We start from the raw sequence: 18,882 nt of genomic DNA, 5'->3' as shown, positions 1-18,882 counted from the left end.
TTGGAGTTGATGTTCTAGTGCGCCAGGAGGGATTTGTTTAAAGATTCTAACTACGATTGTAGCTTTATTTATTTTTATAGGGGCAGGTGGGGCTGGAGGAGATTTTGTGAACAGAATGAGATAATGGTCAGACTAGTCGATAGGGATGATGTTGGATAGGGATGTAAGATCTGGGTTGGAGATGATTGAGTCTAGGATAGCTCCTTTGGCGTGGGTAGGGGAGAGGCAAAGTTGCTTGAGGTCGCTAATCTCAAGGAGATTATTGACGAGTTTGATTGCCGGGTCATTAGGTTCATTCCAGTGGAGGTTGAGGTCTCCTAAGAAAAGGTTTTTGGACCCCTCTATGGAACCCATTTCCCCTAGCGTCATTGAGGTGAATGGCCCTGCACTGGAATTCGATATCAGGGGTCCATTTGACATTAAGAAAGGCTGCCCCAAATATGTTAAGAGCCATCCTGAAACAACAGACAGAGGTAGGAGCAGACATATTTTGCACTGGTGTGGAGGTTTGCTACTTCTATGAATCTCTTTTATACAAAGTATCAGGGGCTAACATGGTCCTCCCTTAGAGTGCCCTTTCTGCACGTCTAGCTCAGTTTGAATGTTGCTAGGTTCGATAAAAAGATATAGTACTGTGTGGTAGGTCTCCTACCGGATGATGTTTTCTACTGCTCTATGGGGTTCTACTCTATTGGGCTGTATATTGGCCCTAATTCTATATAGGTACAGGTGGATGAGACATTTTTCTTTTTTGTGGGGCTCTCTCTTGGGGTAAGTAAAGCCTGTCTTCGCCTATCAACGAACATATGTAACACGGCCCGTTCGTGGTTTTTGGTGCCCATGGTACTCATGTGCTGATTCCATGTGTTGTGTAAGAGTGCGCTGTGTAATGCGGGAGGAATGCTAGCGCTTTGTTCTGTGTTAGTGAGGTGTGGGAGGTCCCTATGCAAGCGCTGCAAGAATGTCAAGGTAGGTAGGCTCCATTAAACTAGGCAGATTTATGGCTTTGTAGGGGCGCAAGAGCACCTATGCTAGACAGAAAGTGTACAAGAAAAAATGTATAACTTTGAAAAAATTTAGAGGCCTTGAAATGGTGTCCAGGGGAGATGTCTATCGTCTGGCACCCAAGGGTCTCTTGGCTTGGTTAAGTGCAAAAAAAATGTGTTTGTAAAAATATATCCGTAAAGGCAGCTTATAGTCTGTGCTCTTGAGCAACTGGGGCTCGTTGAAGTCCTTATGGGAGCTTCAGCTGAAGGGGTGGCGGGCCGCTGTACGGATGGTGCACATGCAGCTCGATTAAAAACCTGTTTGGATAAGAGCTTTAGGTTGTAGGTTAGCTTGGAAAAAAACACATATCGTTATGCAGTTTTCAGGAAATTCCTGAGCCTCCTTTTTAGAGGTATATTCTGTAACTTTACTATGCGCGGACATTTTTAGTGGGGTACTGGAAGGAGGAGGCAGAACTTTTAGGGAATGGTGAGGTTAGGTTTCCTTAGGGTTATTTTGTAGGTACTTTGCCCCACCCCCCATTGCAGGGGAGAGTACTTTAATTTTCATGTATGTATGTGTGTTGTTTTATTGGAGTGGATGTGTAATGATTTTTAGGGACTTTGTGGGTAAAGTTGCTCGGAAATGTATATCTGAGCAACATTTTGCCAAAATGTTGTTTGTATATGAATTTCCCTCAAAAAAATGAAAAGACTAGAGGCGTTTGGCAAAACAGGAACAAGCTGGTTTAATTAAATGCAGTGGTCAGTAGAGAAGTAACAGAGGCATGTCTGAAGGCTGCCTTGGTGTACCGAGGTTTTGGCCGGCATTAGTTACATTTCTTGAAGTACAATAAACCGATAACACATTCTTGTAGAGCACGTAAATCCTGGCCTATTCATGAACCATAAATTCAAACATCCGATTAAGGGGGGCACAGGTGGCGCTGGACTTTGTGGAAACCTAATGTTGGTCAGTGTCTATGTGTCCAGATGTCCTATATGTAGAGCGCGTGATCACAGCCTGTAGTGCGCATTCTGTGTTCTGAGGGTTTCTAACTACATGTGGCATCTGGCTTTGTGGTGTTTTGGGAATGCGTGCCCCTTTGGCTGAACGTGTTTTATTGGGGCCAATCTACTTGGACCTTTTGTGGTGTAGCTACCTATTTGTGGGTTCATTCTGGGATTTCCCTTTTCACACATATGTCTTTGGGCTAAGTGTAACCCCACCTGTGACCTATCAATCGGTAGGCTTGGGTTTGGGTCGCAGGGCGTGTTTGGTGGATTTGACAGCAAAGATATGAGCTTGTTACTACGTGTACATATAACATGGCAGTCATTAATATTGCATTTACCAACATTCTCATTATTATGCATACATTTGTCATGGCATACATTGGCATCGTATTTACGGGTATTGACATTGATATGTGTAAATATATTATGGCGTACATTGACATCACATTCACTGATATTAACACTTATATAAAAATACACACCAAAAAAAGGGCATCAAACACACAACACATACACATTTCGTGGTGATGTCTAATTTAAATGTGTTCAAAAATACATACTATGATTTTTCTATGTAATTAAAAAAAACTGAAACTTCACTTCAATCACTATACTTTACTCAGGAACTAAAAGGGACATTAAAGCATGTATTTAAAAAACAAAAAAGTTAGTCATTTAAAACAGGTACCAGTTCCTCTGGTAAGTCATACAGCTTGCTGTACAGAGACAGGACCTTATCAGCCAGCAACTCCAGCTCCTCTAGCAAGACGTTTGGGGCCCTGTTTCCTGCTTTGCCTGGAATTGTGGCTCGCAGAGGTGAGAAACAGCAGCAAAAGTTGAGGAAGTATTCTTGGTGGCACTGTTATGGGGCAAGTGAGCTTGTTTTTCACGTGGTGTACATCTACATGGCGTGCAAGGTCATCAACGGAAGCAGACACATCTATTGGCTTTCATACTTTGCTTTCACAAACGTTTATTTATTTTATTTGAAGAATTTTATATAGCACTGGCTAGACCCGGAGGTATCAGGGCGATTTACAAGAAATATAGTTCTGCATTATTGCGTTCGTTACTGAAGCATTAAATAACATATACAAAAAAACAAGTCATAGAAGGTAGTGGGGGAGGGGGTAGAGTCAAGGGTAATTGGGAAGTGAATCAGGTCTGGCATACTGGCAATGGAAGAAAAGTACCTCAGGGGGGACACAAAAGCCAAAGTTAACAAGCCCACACACTGGTTGGAGTCAAGTAGTCACAAAAACCAGTTCCAGGTTCACACCCTGCGTTGGATCACCTCGGCAATGGAGTGGGACCGCATGAGGGGGCGAATATGGGCACCTCACAGTGACCATAAGTGACTGGAGGGGGGTGTAGGTGTCCCAAGGGAGGTCAGCTAGAAGCAAAAGACAGGCAGGTGACACAAGGCGTGGACCAGCAGCGCGCAGCGATCGAGGAAACGGTGACGGCAGTCAAGACGATGGACCCTGAATCACGATCACCAGCAACCTCAGCACAAAATGGCGGGCCAACAGATCCACAGAAACCCAAATCAAGATTCGTAAGAAAAACCAACCTCAAGCTGCAGGACTGGATGGGGGAGGCAGCCACAGGATCGGGAGGGAGGAAGGCTGGAAAATCACAGAAAAACACTCTGGTATTAGATCCCGACCCAGCATGCTGGAGAGACAGGGGAAATCTGCTCGGGCGCCTAGACAGCAGGCCCGGAAGAAGAAACGCAGCCACAGGGTCCGGAGGGCGTGCTCACTCAGATTCACTGTGGAAAGACAAGCTTGGGGTCATGAGGGCGCGATCACTCAGTTTCGCAGTGAAAGATAAGCTCCAGGGTACAGAGCGGCAGAGTCGCTGTAATCACATTTGCTGCTTTGTCGGTGGTAGAAGACTCATGCAACCCAGCAGCAGTCCCGGAAGGCGTTGCGGGATGCCAAGCAACCATGGATGAGCCCAGAAGGTAGGTGACGGAGGGGTGATCCGCCAGCTCATCTCCTCTCCGCTGCAAAGGCAGCTCAACCGGAGCAATGGCCAAGCTGAAGTTGGCTCCGCTAGCGTCCATCGGGAAGCTCTGAGGACGAGTAGCAGGACAACGAAATTTGCTCAAGGTGGGAGGAAGCGCCGGAAAGTTTTCCATAGTTCCCCTGAGGTGTAGGTGGCAGAAGGGGGGAGAAAAACCCATGACAAATGCCAAAATCAATCCAAAGCCAACCCCCAGTCAGAGGATCTCCCGGCCTGAGCTCCTCACCCGGCGGACATCACTGGACCACTGACTGGTTACTGACGTTAACCTATGGCTGTGTCAGTCATGGAGGTTTACAGCCACTATCCGGTCAACTTCCGCTAATTGGAAATGTCCTGATAGCGAGGTCAGACTTCTGACATTTTAAACTGTTAAATGATGTGTTTGTGAATGTTAAGTGCGTCACCAACACTCAAAATGGGGGGTAGTTTGTTTACATATACAAAATGCTAATGCTATTTATATGTTGTTCCAAAAAACGTATTATGTAGGGCTTTACTATGTTTAAATGAGATAGTTGCGCATTTTTGTTTACACTTCAGTTGACACATTTTTTGATGAACCTTTATATTTCAAAACCCATTTCTTCGAAAAAAATAAGACATGTCAAAAATAAAATAACAAAATAATCAGAAATAAATATGTTAAATTATGTCATGAATCAAAATATATTCTTGAAAATGAAATGAAATGTGTGTTTGATTTAAAAAATATGCTTGTTATATTTATAGCAATTTTTTAACTTTTAAATGCAGACATATGAACTCAGGGAGAGTGAGAAGACGACAGTCTCAAGTTGTGAAACCATTTCCAGATGTTGCCACCATGAAAGAATAGGGTAACATCAAACAATTTTGATTAAATAGGCAAACTATTATTGAATTGTCACCAGCATACAGCATACAGCATACTGGTCTTCTGCCTCACAATAGGATTCCAACAGCAATAACACCAATAGTGAAATTAATTACAGTACTCCATTTTATGGGCACAAGATGATTCCAATACACTGTTGCAGTGTCTGAAGGAATGTTATAACAAACTTTCAGTGGTGTGCTACAAGAAGTCTTCAATGTTGAGAAACATCAACAGCTTCATACAGTTTACATGAAACAAGGATTTTCCATTGTGAAGGGAGATTTTTATGCTTTGGGTCACCTACCACATGAGGTTGGAGCTAGTGATGGCTCACATATTGTCTTAGTGCCACCAAACAACAGTGAACAAATATACTGCATAGGAAAAAAACTTCCATTCAATCAATATACAAGTTGTGTGCTTACCATTTGCACATCACAAGCATGTGTGCATGTTTTCCCGGATCAACACATGATTCCTTTGTACTACAGAATAGCAGCATACCCTTGCAAATGTCACAACTTGGACCTGAGAGGGGGGAACATCCTTCACAACGAATGTTTTACAACGCGGTACCATTACCACGCAAGTTTTACACGAAAGTCGTTACAACGACTTTCGCTGGAGGGCGCTCTAGGATAGGAAATAGTTTAATTTACTATCCAACACCTTCCCTACTATCCACAGGGACTGGTGTTGGAATAGTAAATTAAACTATTCACTATCCAGCGCCCCCAACGCAAGTCGTTGTAACGACTTGCATTGTAAATCCTGCGTCGTAACGGTACGTGTTGTGAAAGCACGCGTTGTACCGTCATACATCCCCTGAGAGGGCGTGGCTTGTTGGTAAGTACAATCTGTCAATACATGTTTTTGTTAATTTGAAGTTTAATGATCAAAAATGGTATGTACATTTTTGGCTCCTTTTTTTTATTGTTTCTCATATTGGAGACTCAGCTTCAATGAGGTTCAAGGAAGGACACGAAGGCCAGTGGTGCGGGCTTTTGGGCTCCTAAAGGCCAGGTTTTGATGTCTGGATTAGACTAGTGGAGCCCTCATCTACTCACCCAATAAGGTGTGCAAAATCACAATGGCATGCTGCATGTTACATAACATCGACCTGCAATGGAACATCCTATATAGTTAATTAAAACCGTAACATACTAGCGACATATTGATACACAGTAAAATATTAAAAATAGGTAAAATTAGTAAAGGTTATGTACACATTTATAGATCTGGAAATGCAGATGCATTTGTAGTCCAAAGGGCAGCATCACAAGTGGACATTTGATCAAGAGAAGGTGTATAATATGAAAAGCAAAAGACAATAACAAAGGGTGACACAATACTTATTGCTGAAAGTGTAGCTTCCATCGACATTAATTTATGCAATGAGAGTGGAGCTTGTCAGTTTCTTAGGACTGGGCGTTGTGCAGTGCAGTTAAAATAATATTAACAAACTTCCCAGCTCTTGCTAGAACTTGGAATTGGTATATCTAATTTATTACCAAAAACACAGCGTAAGATCTGATAACAATTAATGAATCAACTTATGCAAATTAACAAGCCCCAAGAAGAAGAGGAAAGGTAGTGCGGGGTCTTCATCAGGACGTCACACTGGAGAAGAGGGGGGAGGGGCAGATCATGGAGTACGGCCCAGCCGGGCTCTGTACAGGATATGGCCGCCACACCAGAAAGTAGTGGTCAGTCCAACGAGGTAGAAACCTCAACTATAACTGCTGTGCTCCTGCCTGTCAGCCACGTCTTGATACGATGCAAGGGAATAATTAATAAATATGGCGCTGCTTCTGTCTCCAATATTAAAAAAAAATGAGGCGTGAAGCCTAATTGAGACATTTACTGGATCTCCGTAATGCAAGAAAAAGAACCACGGACAGAATCAGAGCGGGATTGCACCGCCGGTGCTCGCGTGTTGATTAGACAATGAGGCGTGAAGGCTATTACTGGATCTCCGTCATGCAAGAGGAACGGAGTTGAAAAACACGGACTGAATCAGGGCAGGAATGCAACTCCGGCCTTCGCGTATCAAATATTAGTTAAAGGCGGGTAGTGCCGCTTCAAAAAGCGCGGTTTGAACTCAGGCGCTGACGTGTGAATCGGAACGGTAGGCAGCGTAGACTGAATCGGTATGTCCACGAACTCCGCGCGGAGTTCGTGGACATACCGATTCAGTCTACGCTGCCTACCGTTCCGATTCACACGTCAGCGCCTGAGTTCAAACCGCGCTTTTTGAAGCGGCACTACCCGCCTTTAACTAATATTTGATACGCGAAGGCCGGAGTTGCATTCCTGCCCTGATTCAGTCCGTGTTTTTCAACTCCGTTCCTCTTGCATGACGGAGATCCAGTAATAGCCTTCACGCCTCATTGTCTAATCAACACGCGAGCACCGGCTGTGCAATCCCGCTCTGATTCTGTCCGTGGTTCTTTTTCTTGCATTACGGAGATCCAGTAAATGTCTCAATTAGGCTTCACGCCTCATTTTTTTTTAATATTGGAGACAGAAGCAGCGCCATATTTATTAATTATTCCCTTGCATCGTATCAAGACGTGGCTGACAGGCAGGAGCACAGCAGTTATAGTTGAGGTTTCTACCTCGTTGGACTGACCACTACTTTCTGGTGTGGCGGCCATATCCTGTACAGAGCCCGGCTGGGCCGTACTCCATGATCTGCCCCTCCCCCCTCTTCTCCAGTGTGACGTCCTGATGAAGACCCCGCTTAAGGACTATATTTAGCCTACCAATAGGGGTCGAAACGTCGACTTTTCCTTCCTTGAGATCCCGGCACACCCCCGATCCACTAAGCAATAAGCTGTGACCGTTGAATATGATTTATTGACTATGAGTGAAATTTGCCTTATAATTTTTTTGGCATTTGTATTGTAATTGATTTGTACTGTTACCAATTTGGATGTTATCCTTTTTAATACTGTGTCAACATTCCTTATTCCTTTTCACTCCCTAGAGCACTACCTTTCCTCTTCTTCTTGGGGCTTGTTAATTTGCATAAGTTGATTCATTAATTGTTATCAGATCTTACGCTGTGTTTTTGGTAATAAATTAGATATACCAATTCCAATTTTTTATGTTTGTCTAATTGATATCTTGAGTAATTTCATCTTAGTGTATGTCTATTACAATACACTATCCTTACGGGGACCCCTCTTATATGTATAACGTAGCACCCAGGTCCCCGTGACTGCATGGGTTCAACCCCCTTTTTGTGTAACACTTGCTAGAACTTGGGCTGAGTTGTTACAGAAGCACAGATCCAATGCTTCCCTGCAATGTCTCAGTTACTTTTCCCGAATAACTGGAACCAGTAGGCGTCGGCGATCATTGGCAAGATGAGGGCAACAACATACCAAATGTAGCCAAAATTCATAAGGATACATGTTAGTTGGCCATTCCTCCGAGCCCACAGCGGGTTAAAGTCGTGAATTGGGAGGGCTAGCAACCTCATATACATGATTTTATTGCGAGTCTGTGATTGACGAGGATAGTAAAAGTATGGTTGCGGTTTTCCCTTAATATAAGAGTCATTCAAAGCTGCAAGGAGTGTTTTTTTGGGGAGACGAGCAACATCTCTCTCGAATGACACTAGAGTGATTTGGTTTTTTATAGTTTTTTTCCACATTGACAGGGAAACGATTGGATTAGAAAAGTTAATGATTTCGATCTTCAATGTGGAAATAGCCAAGTGCAGCTGTCTGTGCCAAGGGGAGAGTTCATCCGTAAACATCCTGTATATGGCAGAGGAAGGAAACTATGGTCAGCCACTGGGTGAGGATGATGAAATGCCAAATGATGAAGAGCAAGGAATAGACTTACATCAAGATTCAATTGACAACTTCTTCACAGGAGAGTAAGTATATATTCATATATTATAACTTTACATTTAAAACCAACATTTAATCTAATGAGAATAAAAGTCTGTGCTAGACTTTTTGTTAGAAAGGGCAAGAGAAGGTAAATCCAGGTGAAAAATGTTTATTTACATTGTTAATCTAGGATTGTTTTTAAAAGATGTGTCTTCAAAATGTGTCATTTGTAAGTGTCTAGTTTTTAATGTTATACAAATAAAACATGTTTGTTTTCATCTGTTTTAGGTTCCTTCACCATATCATTTTCATTTGGACATTTCAAACTTGTGACATTTGCAGTTTTATGCTGCTGTAGTGCAGTATACAGGGAACATGGATTGACTCCGTGAAAGGCACACACACTTTGGATGTACATACTTTGTACAAAGATAATATTATCAGTGATTGAATTGTACTTTTTTAAGATTGCATTAGACTTGCCATCCACCAGGGCAATATGTGCTGCTTAAATTGCTCTAGCCACATGTGGTAGGGGACCAAAAGCATACATATCTCCCTTCACATAGGCAAAATCCACTTTTTATGGTAATTGTATGAAGCTGTTGATGTGCCTCATCACTGAAGGAAGAACGTCTTGTAGCACACCACTGAAAGTTGGTTGTGACATTCCACCAGATACTGCAAAAGTGTATTGGAATGATACTGCGGCCACAAATGGAGTAGTGCAATTATTTTCACTACTTGCGTTATTGATGTGGGTTTTCTGTTGTGAGGCAGAAGATCTGGCTCCAGCTGATGACATAAACCAATAATAGTTAGCCTATTTAAATCTGATTTGTTAAATTATAGCCTGTTCTACCATGGTGGTGTGGTCTGGAACTGTAAATGAAAATATAGCATGACGTTTTTGGATTATGCATGCGTTCTATGTAGTAGAAAAATATTAAAAACAAATCTTTATTCCAATTTAATCAAATACTAGTTTTTGATTTGTGGTTTGTGATCTTTTTTTATTTTAAAAATAAATAAAAACATTACCAACATGGAATTTATTTATGCATAAACAATCTTTTTTAAGTTTAACTTTTTGAAATGTATGATGGAACAAAAAAAGGGAAATAATTAAGAAAAGAAATACAACACCAGCCTTCGAATTTATTTTTACATTTCATTAACCAAAATGAAATAAATCAGGATGGAAACTAAGCAAAAAATATAAAAAGTCAAACACGGTGAATGAAACTATTATTGAAGGGCCAAAATTGTTAGAAATCTAATGAACAAAATACAACTGGCATCCAAAAGGTAAATGTGTCCAGAAAATAGTCCACCAAGGGAATGGTAGTCACACACTGGAGGAAATTAGGTTATGTGTCTCTTGCTGGTGGTGGTGGAAGGCCTGCCTTTCGCTCTTGGTGCTCAGGATGAACGCCCCTCCTGAAGGGGACTGGTGTATCCACAGTTGAAGGGACTGAGGTGGGTGCAGGTGTTTGCTCTTGTGGTAGGGCCTCCCTTTCTGTGGCTGAGGCATATACAGGAGGCCCAGATGTTGTTGGGCCACAGAAAGGGGAAGATGTTGCTGGAAAAGCCCACACAGTGGGTAAAACTATCATGCAGCACCTCAGTAAGGGAGCCCAAATTTGAGTCGAGACTTTCCATCTGAACATTGTACTCCCTCTGCACCTATTCACCTCCAGGAGCTCTGTAAGGACCTGGCCCATCATGGCATGGGACTGATTGAGGGATCCCAAGACTTGGTTAATGGTGGCCTGGGTGACATTGAACCCAGTGGCCTCGCTTTGCTGGACCACAGATTCCCTCCCACGACCCTTGACCCAGTGTGCCCCATCCCACTGATTTCTGGCTGAACTGGAGGTTTTGGTGGTGCTTGATCAACAGCTGCCAGGACTGGGGGAGGAGGAGCACAAGATTGGGTAATGTTGCTTTGGACACAGGAAGCAGAGATATCCAGAGGCTGAGGTGTGGTAACAGCAGGAGTGGGAGGTGTGGGTCTGGGCTGAGTGAGACTCACTGTAGATGTCTGCCCCAGGCAGACCAAATGGACCAGCCTGCTCCTCATCATCAGGACTTGCAGGAGTGGATTCCTCACTGAATGCTTGGTCTTGGTCTGGAGTGAAGGTATTGTCAGTAGCAGTGGCAGATGGATGTCCACGTATTCTGGGTGTCGAACCTATTATAAAATAAAATAAAACATATTTTAAAAATATGGATGATACACCAAATATATTTGTATTAAAAAATGAAGCAACCTACGAGGAAGAAAAACAAATTCATATAATTAATATACCTTTCAGTGATATCATGATAAATTACAAGAACAGTTTAAATTACACACAAAACTAATTCTAAAAAAAAGAGGTAAAATTATGCCCTGAAATGTAAGAAAATAATTAGTAAATATACAATAAATTTAGCAAACATTCAACACAATACATTAGAGAGGAGAAATGTGAAATACATAATCCAAGGCCTAGCAGGGTAAAATTCAGAAAATTAAACGTAGAAAGATAAATAGCATTGGTCATCATATAAACATTGCAAAATACATTTACTATCAAAAAACCTATATTCAACATACAACATAACATACACTAAAAGTTAACATAATTTGATTTGCGAAACAACATCAATTCAATAAAATAACAAGAAAGTGACAATATACAACATTACACAAAAAAATGAAATGCCATTTGAAAACATAGCATAAAATAGAGATTGATAAATACATAACACTTTTACATATGTGAAAATATGAAAGATAAGGGAGAATGATAAAAATAACATTGCAACAAAACAAAAATAAGACATCATGGGGGTTGTAATCATTTCCATCAAACATTAACAACACTTGCAAATTGTAAGTTGAGCATACCTGGTAAAATATGTGCAGTGAAAATGAACAGATATTTACATTATGAAACACATATATGAAATCTGTTATTAGGTGAAAAAACACTTACAAGCCCTTTAACATCATGGGCAATTAAGTGGAGATTGAAACCTGCAATCTTAAATACAGCAAAATATATTAAAAAATACAAGAAAACAAAGCAAAAAACAAAAATTAAACGTGAAGAACAAGACACATATTAACAATGTGTAAAATGAGAGAAACAACAATGCTACAAATTTCCCTCAAAAATTATAACAAATACATTTATATAGGGGTTGAGATGTTTAAAAAAGGTGCATAAAAAATTAGCAACTGATAAATTAAAACCAAAAAGGACTTTTAGATTTAGTGATAACTTACCATTCTCCACTCTACCAGGGATTCCTGTCAAGCTTTGGGGATGTAGGATTTGCAAGGCCTTCTTCTCCCAGGGATAAAGTTGCAAAGGGTGTAGGGAAGTTGCTAGGAGAACCACCACCATGTCTCTGGGCCTTTAGGTGACGTTTGGAGGCCAGGGAAATACTCTACTCAACTATTCTGGCCCATATTTGCCTTTTATGAGCCATTGTTTTGTTTGGTACCTGTGCGCCAAAACATTGTGGGTCTACTCTAATAATTAAGTCCACCATAAGTGCAAATTCTCCCTCAGCAAAGTGTGGATTTCTCCTCCCTGCCATATTGAAATAATTCACTTACTGAATTTAATAACCCACCAGATAATAAATTAAAAAAGACAAAATAAATAGGAAACAGAGAAAGCAACAACAAAAAATCTGACTTTACTGAAAAGGTGCTCAGGAACAATGTTCTGCTGCAATGGAATAATTGGCAACAGATCATAGTCTGAAAGGGAGTGCAAAACGCACCAGGTGTATGATGCTAGCATCCATCCAAAAACTACTGGAATAGTAGAATGTTGAATGCGTCCCATGACAGAATCCCTCTGTCTGCAATTTGCCATTAGGGCAACACCAGCACAACTGTGAAATCTAAACAGGCTCGGTGCAATCCCGCCATACTGATGGAGTAATGTTAGCCAGCAGCACAGTCCATTGCTTCAAAAGTGGTGAGCTGCCACAGAGTGACAATGGGAGGCCCGCCAAGTCTGTCATGACCCATGGGCTGAATTACTTCACAGTAGTGGCTAATAGCAGTGGTGTTCCTACTTTAATAGTACTCAATTTGTCAGTGTTTTTTCTCATCTTTGGCCATATTGCCTATGGGAGGTAGATTGTGCAGACGCGGTTTGAATTCTATGTGTCTAACTCGAGTCAGGTAGTCTCACTTTCCTCTATATGGTCATCCAATCCCATAAGGAAGCTCCCTGAGATGTAGAACGGTATTCCAGCCTGTTCAAAGTTTATGGTCTGCTTTTGCCTTGGCTGGTTTATTACTTTGGAATCCACTTTTCTGTGAACCTTCAAGGGAGGTTGAGAGTCACTTATAAGCAATTCAAATACTGCATGATAAGAACTTGATAGGCAGCTATTAGGTCAAACTAAATATGGACAACATTGACATGTCTAGTTGTGGGCATTGGTGACCTTTAGTGGTTACCCATCAATGCTGTTTAGCGTACATGCCTTCCATATGCCTATCCATACTAAAATGTTGTCTACTGCTACTACTCCACAATTACAGCAATTGTGGACCTTATCTTAACACAGAAATGCACCTTACTTGGGGCTTCCCAAGTATTTGACAGGTAGGTTACTGCTGATCCAAATTGAAATCTCAGTACAATCCCTATGTGTAAGTGACTTCCCTTGTTCCCTAGGGCCCACTTCAAAGTACTCTATGTGTTTGTTTGGATAGTACATGGTATTTTTGCCCTGTTCTATATTTATGCTTTGCCTTCCATGGTGCAGTATGCACTGTGGTTCTCAAGCTATGCTTGTCATTCTGTAACTTTGGAAGCAAAAAAAAAAGGATGTACTTTCGATTGTTGCTCTTTGTATCAACAGCCATTTCTTTATGAACAATTTAAAGACTCACTTATTTGAGTTGCACCAATGGGGGATAATGCTATCCTTTGATTAAAAAAGAATGACAATCTGAAAACCTAAGATAAATAGCTGCTATCACTCTCTACTTACTCTACTATCTCCATGTGTCTCATTCACTGAATTTCAGATGATAGAAACTGATGAAACTCACAAATCATTTAAAGCCATCTTGTGAGAAACTGGGTTGTTGGTTAATGGGGGTGGTGAAACCCTACTCAAGCAACAGCCACAATCCATGTCAGGGTTAATTATAAAAAGTCACTACATTAACCTTTGCTTAACCATAAAATATCTTTTCACAAAAGCAGTCAGGCTTAACTTAGAGGCAAAGGGCCCAATTCACAAAGGTAAACTGAGATGAAAGTCTAACTTTACGACTTTCGGTATTCACAAAGGGCATTTACGAGTAGTTAAGTTAGACTTTTGTCTCAGTTTTGGTCTCAGTTAAACTTAAGACCAAAACTTAAGTTTAACTTAAGTTTAACTGAGACACAAGTCTTACTTTGCTACTCATAAATGCCCTTTGTGAATATTGAAAGTTTTAAAGTTAGACTTTCATCTCAGTTTACCTTTGTGAATCGGGCCCAATGTGTTTAGTATTTATGCAGCACTTAAGCAGTAGTAAAGTGAAAACACAATAAAAGAAAACTCCCACACTTAGTTAGAAAAATAGAACAAATTGTAATAAATTTTTTAAAATAAAAAGAATGAATATCTAATCAGCAGAACAGGACTTGCACATATTTTAAGTTTAAAGTGAAAAATAGCACCTAAAAGATCAAAGTGGCACATCTATTTGTGTGAGACCAGGGCAAAGTCGAAAGTTATGTCCGATAGCGATCGAGTGTGGTTCAGATACATGAAATCAATTGTGCTCTTCTCTGCTTACCTTCGGACTTAAAAAGATTTTGGAAGAAAATGTATGAAAAGCTAAAGTTCAGCGGGTCAAGGCAGCCAGTGGTGTCAGAGAAAGAGCGCATCATCCTTGGGGAGCCACTGGACAAAGGTTTGGTGAAGATTTATACGTTGGGACTTAAGGCCTGATTCAGATCTTGGTGGTAATGGTCCTGCGAGCACTTTTCCATCAGATTATCTGACCACCTACTGGGCGGTCCGGCCACTCTATTTAGATGTTGGCGAGTCCACGAACAAAAGACCGTAGGAGTGCCACCCTGGCCTCAGAATTTCTCATCCGCGGAAAAAGCAGCTGTCAGAGGGAGTACAGCCACTTTGCCCGCTGGGCCAAATTATGATGTGAATTCCCACCGATGCAACTGTGGCTGGCAAAACTTCCACACATGAATTGTCAGATTGACACACCTTTTATCACTTTCACATTTCCGCCATGTAAACCAATCTCCAGCTGCTTGACCACGAAGCAAATCAACCCCTCTGTGGCCAGAATCAAAGGTAAACTCCTATTTTTTTCCTGTTCCCTTTTCACTTCTCTGTTAACATTTGCTCTGGGTTTGTGCATTTTTAAAACTCTCTTACATGCAATAGCATACTATTGTGCAATGCATGTGTGTGTAATACTGATGTTTAAGAAATTTAAAGAAATACACATGTATGATTATAATGTCTTTATAAACTTGGTGCAAGCTGCCTTAAAAAAAATGGACACTTACATATAAAAGGACATCAATCAAATAAATGTAATAGGTGTGTTCAAATAAACATAATTGGGATGGCACATGTAACATAATGTAGAAACTGCACTAGACAAGGTGTAATGTTTACTTTTTAAATACCAGTAAAATCAGTGTCAGTAACAAACTTTAGTCAGTTAACATATTACCCCATGTAACATTTCCCCTTGTCTAGTGCACTTTCTTTAATTTATCAAACTTAAATTGTCACATTATTTTTTAAGGTGTAATGCAAATGTGTTTATTCTTATCATTTATCAGGTTGAAATAAACACACCTGTATTAACACTCCAAAAAAATTAAAACATCTATTTGTTGGTGCAAGTGTCGATTATCATGATTAATCATTCCACCTAACTTCAAATTACCATCATGTACAATTTTAACAAGTGTATGCACTTAACAAAGTAGACATTAAAAAAATCTGATGTATTTTCTGTTATTATGGTAAATACAAATATGTACTTCACATTTTAGTCATAGCGATTGCAAGTGAAAATTAATGGCAGGATGTAACTGCCAAGGGGAACCTCCTCAGGAAGGGCATCTAGTAGGCATAGAGCAGGCACCTCAATGATATTTCATGTGAGGGGTGAGTTTGGGTTTGGGAGGGGTGTGTTTGGGTTTGGAAGGGATGCAAGCCATAGCAAGTAAAAAATCGGAACAAGGAGCAAGGGCAGGATGGGTGGGAGAGGATTGGGTTTGGGAGGTAGAGAGAGGTGATGTGCGTGTGTCTGCTGGTTTTGCAGTTGCATGTGGGTCTGGTGTATGTTGACTATGTTTGGTTTTGTGTTTCTTGGGAGGTATATGTTAGTCGGGTGAGTGTGTGCATTTGTGTTTGGTGGGTGTTGTTTTGCATGTAGGTGTGTTTGGATGAGTGTGCTGCTGAGGTGGTTGGTGTACTTGTGGTGCTTGTGGATGCGGTGGTGCCTGTCGGTGTGGTGATGGGTGTGGTGCTGTTGGGTGAGCTTGTAGATGTTTGGGTGCATGCAGGTGTGGTGGTGGGTGTGGTGCTTGTGGTGAGTTTGGTAGTGCTTGTGACTGTAGTGGTAGTTGTGGGTTTGGTGGTGGTTGTGGGTGTGGTGCTGAACTGTGTGCTGGTGGTTGTGGTATCTGTATGTTGTTTGGGTGTGTGCTTCTGTTTCTTTGTGGGTTTATGTGTGGGTGTGCTGCTTGTATCTGTTGAAGTGGGTGCAGGCAAAGGAGTACGTGTGCCTGGGACAGGGCTGGCAATTGGGATGGGGAAGGGGCCTGGGATAGGGAGGGGGCCTTAGTTGGTGCACAAGGTTGGACTGTTTGGTACAGTGGGGTCAGTGAGGGGGCTAGTCCTGCAAATGATCTCTGCAGGCCAGGCATAGAACTATGAATACCTTCAGGTATGCTATCATTTGCTGCATGTGGCAACTAAGGTCCTGGATGGCATTCAGGAGTGCAGTCTGGGCTATAGTGATGCTGCGTAAGAGGTCAATAGCCTCCTTACTCAGTGCAGCCGGGGGGACAGGGGGTAGATGGGGGGGGTGAAGTGCCTGAGCGAAGGAGACTGCAGCCCTTTTATGGGGTGGGTTTTGCCAACTGGGGGAGCAAGAGGGAGGGTGGTGTTGGCTCTTGGGGGCAAGGATGCAGGTGGAACAGTTGCTGTATGGCCCACCATCACTAGGGACTGGTCGCTTGGGGAGGCCTCTGAAGATGATGTAGAGCTGGTGGCCTCCGTGCCAGTCCACAGGCATTCTGTGCCACTGTGTCCCTCAGTGTCGTGGTCTCATCAGCTGAACCACAGTGGCCCGCTGTTTACCCACCTAAGTGGCCAAATTCTTCTTCACCTGCTCTTGATGATACTGAAAAGACATATACAATAGTTTTATTGAATCTGTGTAAATACAACTGATCATGAACTTTGATAGTAAAAATTTTTCCAAGTTTTTATATATCACCTGTTTCGAGGTTCTCAAACTTTGGTTGTTTATTATCATTATCTCATATATGTAGGAGACATCTTCGGATACCATTTGGGCATAGTTTTGTAATTCCCAATGATAGCCCCTATATCATTTAAGATCTTGTCTCTAATCCATTATTAGTTCTTTCCAGGAACTATTTAGCACACCTCTGAAAGCTTGATCTCTGTTGTTTAGAATAGTGACCTTATGTCACCAAAAAAGGATATAAATAAAAACCTTTGTACAGTGTGTGTACAAGGCGAAAAAAACTGTATAATTTTCATTCACACAAAGTAAAATATGAATTAATGTGTGTCAACAAACACCACAATGTTCTACCCATATTAGTATAAACTGAAAGCCTGTTTCCTTTATTTGGGCATTTCACAATGGCAACACTAACTTCAAATAACTAAAGTATTTTTCAAATGTAAAAAATATGATTTGCATTCAGTATTGAAGTAGCTTATCAATGTATCACACACTATTTATATATCCATGCTGTAGAAGAAATTACGAAATATATTTGTAGTGGATTGACAAATGAGTTCTACAGCATAAGTAAATACATAAATCTTGATACATGTCTAAATCACTTTAGTAAAGAGCAAAAACAGTTTCATATTTGACTCCTAAACATCTCAAGTTATTTCAAATGTGTTTACCCATTGCGAAATTGTTTTACAAAATATGCTGGCTTTCACTTTAGGCAACAATGGGTACAACATCACAGTAAATACTATATACATGGATTCTTATATCATTTCTACTTCAAAGATTCAAATGTAATTCACAATATCCAAAAGATTACACCTTAATTAATTTCTACATTTTCCTAATGAGTCATGAGCTGGGCCTGATTTTGAGTTTTCCAGATGGTATACTCCAACATATATGTGAAGGAACATTTCATCTGCAAAAGTCTCCTAAAGTATCCCATTTTTTCCACCATTGATTTATCAACTGGACATAACCAAGGACAAAGAAAATGGTTTTGGGTATGTGTTACTCTGTCACCAATGTGACACATTCCTGTCAGTGCTTTTCCAAAACTTATGTGCCTATCACAATTTTTCCCCAAAAAACAGACTGGCTTTAATGCACATTTGTGAAGGAGCAAGACATCTTGCAAACCTGTCACTGTAAACACGGATACATTTTTTTTAAATTCAAAACATGTTTTGGATATGTTTTGAATAAAAAATATAGGCAGTTCTTCTGATGTTACTAGTCATTTTGGCTCACATGCTCACTCTTGTTTGTGTATAAAACCAACTTAAGAATGTGACGTTTGGAACATCCACTGTATCATAAGTGCATTTTGTGTTAGGTCACTTGTAATAAGGCAAACCGTATATTACTCACAATAGTGAAGGAGCATCACACCAGACACAATAAAGACTAGTGGCCTGTTTGGTACAACTGTCCCTTATAAAAGCAAAGAACCTGGTGTTTATTTGTTGTTTAGTCGGGCATGTGTCTGCTCAAACCAGTCCTTTGGAAGTTAACCGAAATCAGATGGTATCCTTTTCCACACATTCATATACAAAACCCATCACCATACACCTTGTGCAAAATGTACACCTTTAAGAACTGTTCTTGTGCTTTGGACATGTGCCAACCTTAATGTTGATG

General features: G+C 40.9%; 1 protein-coding gene across 2 annotated transcripts in view; it reads right to left on the bottom strand.

Moving 5' to 3' along the window:
- The window catches only part of CAGE1 (cancer antigen 1), a 1,013,025-nt gene that overhangs the window by 128,931 nt on the left and 865,212 nt on the right, over window positions 1-18,882 (bottom strand). Inside the window, exon 3 of one of the 2 annotated variants that reach the window (XR_015310030.1) lies at window positions 15,721-17,145. The exons of the other annotated variant lie outside the window; for it this stretch is intronic. The gene's annotated coding sequence lies outside the window, so the exon portion shown is untranslated. Of the gene's footprint in view, window positions 1-15,720; window positions 17,146-18,882 lie in introns of those variants that run through there. 2 annotated transcript variants of the gene reach the window in all.

Source organism: Lissotriton vulgaris, chromosome 4_1 (assembly GCF_964263255.1).
Source record: "Lissotriton vulgaris chromosome 4_1, aLisVul1.2, whole genome shotgun sequence".
In the NCBI taxonomy this organism is placed as follows: domain Eukaryota; kingdom Metazoa; phylum Chordata; class Amphibia; order Caudata; family Salamandridae; genus Lissotriton; species Lissotriton vulgaris.
This window is presented reverse-complemented; position numbering and strand designations above follow the sequence as displayed.